Consider the following 11440-nt stretch of genomic DNA (forward strand, 5'->3'; position numbering starts at 1 on the left):
TCGCCAGCGGAAGATGTCCGCCGGAGCAGCAGCGAGCTCGGGCGCGCAGAGGATAGCGATGGGAGCAAGAGTGCGAGGAAGAAGAAATGGCAAGTGGCCGCCTCGAGGCGCCCCCCCCCGCGGCATTTATAGCCACCCGACGCGGGCGGTTGGCCTCCAAGTGGCGGTCGTGGGCCGTAACTCCTCCCACGTCGCCGGATTTACTGCGCCGTAACTGCGCCGTAACTCCTCCCACGTCCACGACGGTTACCGAAAACGGCCACACCACGCCGCCCACTACCGCACCGGATCCGGGGGAACATTGATGTGACCAGACGAACCGACCGCCGGGCCAGGCGTCAGACCCGTCAAGTCGGGCGCAGGGCCCGAGGCGGCGGAGACTCCGGCGCGCCGCAAGCCGGAGCCGGACCAAAAGTTCCACTCGAGCCAAAATTCATCAGCAAGGCGGAGGCGCCATCAGATCTTGCGAGAAAGCAAAAACTGTACAAGTGTAAAAAGCGGCCGGCTGGGAAGCAGCCGGCAGGAACGAGCCGGATGAGGGCGCAGCCGGCTGAATGGAAATTCTCAGTCGGCCCCTCCAAGTGCCGTCTAATATATTCGAGAAGCCAGGAAAACCTGCCTAGGTCCTTCTAAACGCAGGACCTTGCCAGCTTCGGGGGCTAATGTCGGGGGGAAGACCCCGGATAGGGCAATGGACGCGGGGCTGCCGGCTGGCCACTGGCCGGCTCGCGGCAAAGGCCGGCTGAGGAGCAGCCGGCTGGCGCCGTGGCCGGCTGGTCCGGAAGCCGGCAGGCTCTAGGTCCTAGTCGGCCTGGCTACGGCCACCAATGCTGTGGCTGGGCCGGCTTCTACAAGCCATATCCGACTGGGGTTTGTACCTCAGACCGACTCGAGGCTGGCGAGTCTTGCACTGGAAGGAACCGGGTTGGTGATCCGGGTTCCCAAAAGTCCACGCTGACTCCATCTTCCGTAAAGCGCGGGGCACTGTGGAGCAATAGTGCCACGCGCCGGACAGGCCGTCAGGCTTACGACGATCCGTACTGGCTACAGCGGCTGACGGCGACAGGGACACCTCCTCCATACCGCTGACCGTGGCAGCCGGATGGGACAGGCCACGATGCCTCAACCACTCCTGACGTCACCGCCTCGGGAAGGAGCGGGAGCCGGAGCCGGCCAAGCCGGCCAGTAAACTATAGGGTCTTTTATGTAAAGTGCCGGTGCCTATATAAGCCGCACTACCCCCTCTCGTGCGGGGGATCGATCACTTATTTGCTTTCACCTACCTGCAGAGCTGCCCTGAGAGAGAGAGAGACCATCTTCTCCCTTAGCCTCTCAGGGCCAGCCGGACTCAGCTCTAGGAGCACCATTGTACTGTGTGATCATCATATACACTCACAGCAGGAGTAGAGGTTTTACCTCCACCGGAGGGCCTCGAACCTGGGTACGTCGCCGTGTCGCTCGTGCCCATACCCGCTTCCGGATACCGCCGTGAGATCCCTCAGGAACCACTTCGATTAGCCACCCTATGGCATATGCCGTGACGATACCACGACATATTCTCCCGAGCAGTTAAGTACTAAGAGTTCGCACTGCTCGGATACTACTGCTACTCGGTGATTCTAGACTTGATTTCCTCCGGAAGCCTCCCTGGTTCCGTAGACTATAAGGTAGTCTACGCCTTCAACACCTCCAGAGAGGTCTGGTTCTTCATAGCCGATGATCTCGGCTCCTTCAGGGTTGTCGTTGTCCTCCTCCAGACGGTTCAGACAATCTAAGCATGGGATTTAAGAGTGGTATTGATAAGGGGTGGCCCGATCTTCTCAGTAAGCGACGGGTGGTGATGAACACACGAAGGTAGCAGCGGATGGAATCGATGATGATGAGGAGGATAACTTGTATGACGCCGACGAAGTCTCTCGATTGATTCCTGATGCCAATGCAACAGCTCTCAACCCTGCAAGATATTCGCAACTCCACACACTTGCGCACGTAGCCGCCGACCACGAAGCGGTAGATTGCAATCTTCTAATCCCCAATGGAACAGCAGATCACACAAACTTTCAGTAGCATAAAACTCCAGATCGCAACGAATTGGAGAGTTGGGGAACAATAGTTTTGCTTAGCAAACAACTATGAACTAGGGTTTATCTTAAACTTGGTCTCTCAAGCAGCTAGGGGGTCGTCCAAGGCACTTATATAGGCGTCCGGGACGAGTTCTGGTCGAAAAATACAAGTAAAACCGACCAAGAAAAGTTCTGGTCGAGACAGACTCGGACAGATCCGGTCTGGAATCCGGTCAACCGGGCCAGGGACCGGGCAGGCCGGCGTGGGATCCGGTCAACCGGGCGGAAACCGGGAAGTTCGCAAAAACCCGGTTTGGCCCCGGTACGATAAATCCGTTCCGGTTGCCGCCCGGTCAACCGGGCCAGGGACCGGGCTGGCCAGTCTGGAGGTCGATCTAACCGGGCGCTGGACCGGCCTGGACGTCGACTTCTCCTCTCGCGCATGCCTCCCGCTCCTCCCTCGCGCGTCCATGAGATATCTTCATGTCCAGCTCCATGTCCAGCTTCACGTCCATCTTGACGTCTGTCTTCATGTCCAGCTGCTTCTCTCCTCGTGCGATGCTCGTCTCCTCTTGATACCTGATGATACATCAGTAATAGGACTTAGGCAGTATAAAGTTCTCATCGATCAAAGTATCGTTTAGAAACAAGTTCACCTGTTGTTTAAGTAGCTTCGCACGAGCCCTTGTAATTGGTCCAATCCGAACTTCATTGGACTTGAGCTTCACAGCAGGTTCATCTTCATTTATCAATGACGGAGGTAGTGGTGTAGTAGGGATGTCCTCATCATCTCCCCCCCTTCAAAAGGCGTCGACCTCGACGCTCCAAGGTCTTCTCCGTCATATGGTGTCAAATCAGCAACATTGAAAGAATTACTGACACCAAACTCATCAACTGGAAGATCTATCGAGTATGCATTGTCATTGATCTTGGCAAGCACTTTGTAAGGACCAGCACCACGAGGCTTCAACTTAGACTTCCGCAGCTTCGGGAACCTATCCTTGCGAAAATGTACCCAGACCATATCACCAGGCTTGAACAACATCTCTTTGCGCTTCTTGTTCATCCTTGCAGCATTGCTCTTGCCTTTCTTCTCTATCAACTCTTTAGTCTTCACATGGATCTTTCGCACAAAATCTGCCCTCTTGGATGCCTCCATATTAACTCTCTCGTGTATGGGCAAAGGCAACAAGTCAAGTGGAGTAATGGGTTTGAAACCATACACCACCTCAAAAGGACACAGCTCCGTGGTAGAGTGTACCGCCCTGTTGTAAGCAAACTCCACATGCGGCAAACACTCTTCCCACTCCTTCAGGTTCTTCTTGATCATGGATCTCAACAATTGTGATAAGGTTCGATTCACCACCTCAGTTTGACCATCAGTTTGGGGATGACAAGTAGTACTGAACAGTAGCTTTGTCCCCAGCTTCCCCCAAAGTGTCTTCCAGAAGTAGCTCATGAACTTCACATCACGATCAGAAACAATAGTCTTCGGGACTCCATGTAGTCGAACAATCTCCCTGAAAAACAGGTTAGCAACATGCGACGCATCGTCGCTTTTGTGGCAGGCAATAAAGTGTGACATTTTAGAAAATCTGTCCACTACCACAAATATAGAATCATGGCCTCTTTTAGTACGCGGCAAACCCAACACAAAATCCATACTAATATCCTTCCAAGGTGTAGTAGATGCCGGTAAAGGAGTATACAAACCGTGAGGCTTCAGCTTGGACTTGGACTTGTTGCAAGTAATGCACCTCTTCACATACCTGTCCACGTCCCGCCTCATCTTTGGCCAATAAAAGTGATCAGCTAGCAAGAGTAGCGTCTTCTCACGCCCAAAGTGACCCATCAAACCTCCAGCATGTGATTCCTGCAATAAGTGCAAACGCACAGACGATTCTGGAACACATAGTTTGTTAGCTCTAAACAAGAACCCATCGTGTATGTGATACTTTTCCCATGCTTTACCAATAACACACAAGCGGTATGGTTCAGCAAAATCATGATCAGTCGCATATAAATCACATAACACCTCTAATCCAGGAATTTTAACATCAAGATGGGTTAATAGCATAGTCTTCCTAGATAGAGCATCAGCAACAATATTATCTTTTCCCTTCTTATGCTTAATAATGTGCGGAAAAGACTCAATGAACTCAACCCACTTAGCAAGATGCCTATGCAAAGTAGATTGGGCTTTCAGATATTTCAAAGCTTCATGATCAGAATGTATGATAAATTCTTTTGGCCACAAATAATGTTGCCAAACCTCAAGAACTCTAATTAAAGCATACAATTCTTTATCATATATTGGATAGTTCAACTTAGCACCAGAAAGTTTCTCAGAAAAATATGCAATTGGGCGACCCTCTTGCATCAACACACCACCAATTCCAATACCACTAGCATCACATTCAATCTCAAATTGCTTATTGAAATCAGGAAGTGCAAGCAACGGTGCAGAAGTTAACAATCGTTTCAGTTCATCAAAAGCATGATCTTGGGCAACGCCCCACTCAAAGACAACACCCTTTTTAGTCAATTCATTCAAAGGTGCAACAATAGTAGAAAAATTGGGCACAAAACGGCGATAAAACCCAGCTAGACCATGAAAACTTCTAACTTGACTCACATTCATGGGAGTAGGACAATTTTGAATAGCTTCAATTTTAGACACATCTACTTCTACTCCATGCTTAGAGACAACATAACCCAGAAATATGACCTTATCTTTGCAAAATGTGCACTTCTCAAGATTACCATAGAGTTTACTATCACGCAACACTTGCAAAACATGTCGAATATGTATAATATGATCAGATTCATTGCGGCTGTAGATTAATATGTCATAAAAATACACAACCACAAACTTGCCAATAAAATCACGCAAAACATGGTTCATCAGTCTCATGAAAGTGCTAGGTGCATTAGTCAAACCAAAAGGCATTACTAACCACTCATATAAACCAAATTTTCTTTTAAAGGCGGTTTTCCACTCATCCCCTTCTTTCATCCTAATTTGATGGTAACCACTACGCAAATCAATTTTAGTGAAAACAGCAGCACCACTCAATTCATCTAGCATATCCTCTAAACGGGGAATAGGATGACGATATCGAATAGTAATGTTGTTTATCGCTCTACAATCTACGCACATACGCCATGTACCATCTTTCTTAGGAACAAGAATAACAGGAACAGCACAAGGACTAAGGCTTATGCGGATATAACCTTTGTCGAGTAGTGCTTGTACTTGTTGCTGTATCTCCTTCGTCTCTTTGGGATTCGTCCTATATGGCGCCCTATTGGGCAGCGATGCTCCGGGGATCAAGTCAATTTGATGCTCAATACCTCGCAAAGGTGGAAGTCCTGCGGGTACCTCTTCCGGAAACACGTCGCTGAATTCCTGCAAAACATTAGAAACACCAAGAGGAAGAGGGGTCATGTCGTTAGAAACCAAAACCGTACCCTTGTACATGAGCACAATAGGCATGGCTGTAGGATCCTCACAAAATTCTCTCATGTCTTGTTTGGTGGCTAATGAGACTAAGGAATTCACTCTCTCACTTTTCGTTATATCACTCACGGCATTACAATTCTCTCGCCTATCTATGGATGCATCCTCCAAGTTTACTTCAATCTTCTGACGAGACTCATTGACAATTTGCTGTGGTGACGTAGGCTGTAAGTTAATTTTCTTGCCCTTGAACTCCAAGTGATATGTATTGGCGCGGCCATTGTGTTGCACAGAACGGTCATAGAGCCATGGCCGTCCCAAGAGTAGATGGCAAACCGTCATAGGAACCACATCAAAATCAATGGAATCCTTATACGGTCCAATCTCAAAATCAACACGCACCATGTGGCTCACCTTCATCTCACCATTATTGCTCAACCACTGAATATAATATGGATGCGGGTGCGGTAGATACTTCAGTTTCAGCTTGGCACATAACTCTTTGCTTGCTAGATTGCGATCCCGCCATCAATAATGACCTTGCAAGCTTTATCAGGACCAACTAGTGCCTTTGTTTGGAACAAATTACAGCGCTGTGTAGATGCACTTGACTGCACATTAAGAACACGCTGCGAGACAACAATAGTTTGAGCTTCAGAAGGGAAAGCATCAAACCCATCACTGTCATAATCATCCTCATCTGGAGCATTTGGATCAACATCATCTCCAGTTTCATACTCATTGTCCTCATTAATGATCATAACTTTGCGGTTAGGACAATCTCGCTTGAAGTGACCCTTGCCACCACATGTATGACAAAGCATATCACGGTTGCGCGCTGTCGACATGTTAGAACTAGTTCCACTTGCTGCAGGAACGGGCTTCTTTGTGGTAGACACATTGGAGACCGGCTTGCTAGACGAAGTAGGGGCATCCGCAGGGCGCGAGGATGGCGCCATGGAGGGCGGCGCGCGGGGTGTGTAATGCCCAGCGCCTATAGCACGGCCCTTCATTTGCAGTTCTTCAGCCAACTGTGACTCAGCTTCTCTTGCATGATGTAGCAACTCATTCATAGTAGCATAAGTGTGATGACGCACAATGCCCTTGATGTTAAATCTGAGACCATTCAGAAATCTCTGTAGTGTCATCTCAAGAGACTCACGGACATGGGCACGCTGCATAAGCATCTCCATCTCCATGTAATAAGCATCAACTATCAACACACCTTGTTTCAATTGGGTCAACTTGTCAAAGACTGAACGCAAGTAATTGGTAGGCACAAAACGAGCTGTCATTGCCGCCTTCATAGCACGCCATGTGATAATGGGCAGCTCACCATCTTCTTCTCGAGCATGTACAAGTCCATCCCACCAACGCAATGCATAGCCATCAAATTCAGAGGAAGCAAGCTTGATCTTCCTATCTTCAGTATAGTCAGGATGTAAACGCCATAATCTCTCAATCTTCAGCTCCCATGTAAGATATTCTTCAACATCAGTACCTCCTTCAAATCTGGGAATTGAGAACTTGGGCTTACCCAAACCATCGTCTTGTTGTTGAGGAACACGTTGGGCTCCGACGGGGACAAAACCACGACCACGGAACACATCTCCAACGCCACGTCCAAGACCACGACCAACACCACGCCCTTGAGCATTAGCAGCTTCGGCATTGTCACCTTGCACACTGCCATCTTCATCAGGTGGTGGTTGTTGTTGCACCATTGTACGTATCTCACCAACGGCGGTTGTCAAAGCTTGTATAGATGCTTGAAGAGTCGTCACCGATATTTGAACGGTATTAACCGTTGTAGTAGCCTCATCGACCTTCAAGTGTACACTCTGAATATCCTTGTCCAACACATCACTAGCATCTCGTATTTCACGTTGCATATGATCACGAAGTGCCTCAAATTCACGCCAAGTAACTGGTGTAGCGGCGTCCTTTTTCTGCATCACATCAACATTCTCGGAAGAAGACATGATTAGTAGGTTAGTGCACTAAACAAAAATCTTTGGTGGTACTCTCACAACTCACTCAAAACTGATAAGAAAGGTAAATCTTACCGCTCCAAAGTGAATTAGTATTGCTTACCAACTTGGATTGACGGACTAGTGCACGGATGTAGCGAAGCGAATATCAAGGGTATAAGAACAAATCACACGACAAAGCAGGATATATGTGGGGCTGTAGGTGGGCTACCTATTTGCACCAATAACAAGCTCTAGCGTTGACCGTAGACAACCAATGATACTCACACAAGGCGATATCATGGGGCAATGCAACTATATGTAGGAAAGGTTGCAATGCACTAGAGAGACGCTAGCAAAGCTCAACGAGACAGGCACAAGATTGCTCAACTACGGGTGCAGTAAAGTAAACTTAGGCCTTCACTTGATTCTACTAGCACTTCACTTTTCTTTTTGTATTTTATTTTTGTATAACACACGCAGCTATGTAGCTCTTTTTGCTTCTTTTCTCTTTTCTCTTTTTTTTTTTGATTTTATGACTCAACTCCTTGATAACACGGCCAACAGAAATTGCAAAGCACCGATAACCTAACGAGCAGCCTGTCGAGCGGTAAAACTAGTCTCTTCTGGGGAAGTTCCTAGTCACGTATATCGAATGGCTGTGTCTATGGTTGGGAACAAGCACATTGTACGCTATGTGGACTCGGAGTAACAAAAACTGATACGATATGATACTGTAAACACTAGATGATGGTGGAAACTCAAACCCTAAAACTAGATGGAAGACAAAGATACGCAAAAACAACTACAAAAAGCAACTAAAACTCAAAATTAGTGCAATCTAAGGCTATGGCAAACCCTAACCCTAATATTTTTGGCTTTTTCTGGATACGAAAACACTCACAACTCAACTATGGGGTGGATTGTGGATGGCTTACCGAGGAAAACTGGAAATCTGATACCAAGATGATAAGGGGTGTCCCGATCTTCTCAGTAAGCGACGGGTGGTGATGAACACACGAAGGTAGCAGCGGATGGAATCGATGATGATGAGGAGGATAACTTGTATGACGCCTACGAAGTCTCTCGATTGATTCCTGATGCCAATGCAACAGCTCTCAACCCTGCAAGATATTCGCAACTCCACACACTTGCGCACGTAGCCGCCGACCACGAAGCGGTAGATTGCAATCTTCTAATCCCCAATGGAATAGCAGATCACACAAACTTTCAGTAGCATAAAACTCCAGATCGCAACGAATTTGAGAGTTGGGGAACAATAGTTTTGCTTAGCAAACAACTATGAACTAGGGTTTATCTTAAACTTGGTCTCTCAAGCAGCTAGGGGGTCGTCCAAGGCACTTATATAGGCGTCCGGGACGAGTTCTGGTCGAAAAATACAAGTAAAACCGACCCAGAAAAGTTCTGGTCGAGACAGACTCGGACAGATCCGGTCTGGAATCCGGTCAACCGGGCCATGGACCGGGCAGGCCGGCGTGGGATCCGGTCAACCGGGCGGAAACCGGGAAGTTCGCAAAAACCCGGTTTGGCCCCAGTACGATAAATCCGTTCCGGTTGCCGCCCAGTCAACCGGGCCAGGGACCGGGCTGGCCGGTCTGGAGGCCGGTCTAACCGGGCGCTGGACCGGCCTGGACGTCGACTTCTCCTCTAGCGCATGCCTCCCGCTCCTCCCTCGCGCGTCCATGAGATATCTTCATGTCCAGCTCCATGTCCAGCTTCACGTCCATCTTGACATCCGTCTTCATGTCCAGCTCCTTCTCTCCTCGTGCGATGCTCATCTCCTCTTGATACCTGATGATACATAAGTAATAGGACTTAGGCAGTATAAAGTTCTCATCGATCAAAGTATCGTTTAGAAACAAGTTCACCTGTTGTTTAAGTAGCTTCGCACGAGCCCTTGTAATTGGTCCAATCCGAACTTCATTGGACTTGAGCTTCACAGCAGGTTCATCTTCATTTATCAATGACGGAGGTAGTGGTGTAGTAGGGATGTCCTCATTAGGTATGAGTACGAGCGTACTCAACAAGTTCATTATAGAAAAGAGGTGTTTAATGCACTAGCTACGATATTAGACCAGAAAGTCTAATATCAATGCAAGTTTTGATAAACATTTCTTCAAGAGATTGCTTTTATTCCAAAGAACTATGTCCGTCAGCCTTCACCGGTTTACTAGAACTTCATGGAGTTCCTTTCTGGCAGCGTTCGCAGTTCCAAATCCCAGAACAAGGAGTGACAGGTCACGATTCATTACACTCTGCAGAGGTGTGTTGCTTTACCCATAAGAGATCTTAACCTTGGTGCCAACCGGGCAGCTTTCCCGTCCACACTTCCTTCGGTGTGAGGCCCGGTATAAGGTCATAGCCAATCATATTCCTCCGCTACCTCGCACACCCACCCATTGTTGCAAAACCCGACCGTGGGTCCTCGCCGGTCCTCTTACTCCAATTAAGGATGGACCCCGACCACGACGACAGTCTGGGATCGAACCAAACTCCTTCGCCGGTAGCTGCAACCCATCATAGGCCACATTACCGTGGGGAATTAGAGTGGGATCCCCACCCTCAAGTTGTTCCGCAAGCCGCAACTGCTACGGTATGCACAACATATCCGTGAGGAATTAGAGTGGGATCCCCACCCTCAAGTTGCTCCGCAAGATACAACTGCTACGGTAAGCGCATCCGTTGATGTACAAGAGGTGTAAATACGATTGACTAGTCCGTCCCATTCCAGATCTTATGGTTAACACGAGTTTTACGGCACAAGAATCACTGGACGACATTTGTTGTTTAATCCTAGATGGATATAAACCCTTGCAATGGAACCTCCACCATATCAACACAATCCATGGTTCCATTGCCCACCACATAGTCATATTCATAGTTATGAAAATAGTGGTTTTGCTTTTTATGCAAGAGTGATAATTATAGTACTTTGCAAGTAATTTGGTAAAAATACTCAAATGACATGAGCAAGTGATGAACTTGCCTGAACACTGCAAAGTTTTGCAGTTGGATGGTGTGGACTGACCCTTGTCCTCTGTTTCTGAAAAATAGCATCATTGTCTGATAAGGGCAATGGTTAAAGAAGCAATTATGCATGATTCAGCTTTTAGGGTTTGTTTCCCCCCTTCCGATGTCATTATTATTTCATGTGAGAGGTTAATACTAAGAATAATTTTTGGGATACTCTATTTAGAGTAAAATAAAACCTTGAAATGTTGTCAAGGTGTTTTTATAGTCCAAAGGCATTAATGGACTTATTTTCATTATTGAAAATAATATGTGTGATTTAAATGACTATTTAAATCATCAAATTAAGACTTATTCTTAGTTATCTTAAAAAATTCCCTTTGACATTTTATTCAGATAGAGAATTTTATGCTGATCAATTTTCATATTTTTCATTATTTTTTTAGAGCTTTTAAACATTTCTTGTGTAATTTCAAAGTTTCTGTATTTAAATGATTTTGTGGAATGACAATAATGCCCCTGGGCCCACATGTCAGTGCGGCCCAGTGGGTTAGGTCGCACCCGAGCCACCAGTTCGGCTCGGTCGGCTTGGTCGGCCCACTCGTCCTCTCCTCTCTTCCTTGCGCAGAAACCCTAATCCCCTCCTCGACGTTCTGGCGATGCCGTGGTCGCCGCCGCCTTCGCCGAGATACTCCGGCCATCTCCGGCCAACTCCGGCAATGAGATGCGGCGGATCTGGACCGCCTCACGACGGCGCACCAAATCCTCCGGCTCGATCTGTTCTCCGTCTCCTTCTTCGTTCGTCCCCGTCGCGTTCGCCCGCACGGCTATGAGGTTGCGCGGTGATGCGTCGCTCACCGGCGACTCTGGCGCCGTGACGCCGCCGTGGGCGCTGCCGTGGTGGTGATGGGGCACTCGCGCTCGGCGACGCCAGGCCTGGCCGCGGCTTGGCGCTG

The sequence above is a fragment of the Lolium perenne genome, chromosome 5, assembly GCF_019359855.2.
Source record: "Lolium perenne isolate Kyuss_39 chromosome 5, Kyuss_2.0, whole genome shotgun sequence".
Classification (NCBI taxonomy): Eukaryota; Viridiplantae; Streptophyta; class Magnoliopsida; order Poales; family Poaceae; genus Lolium; species Lolium perenne.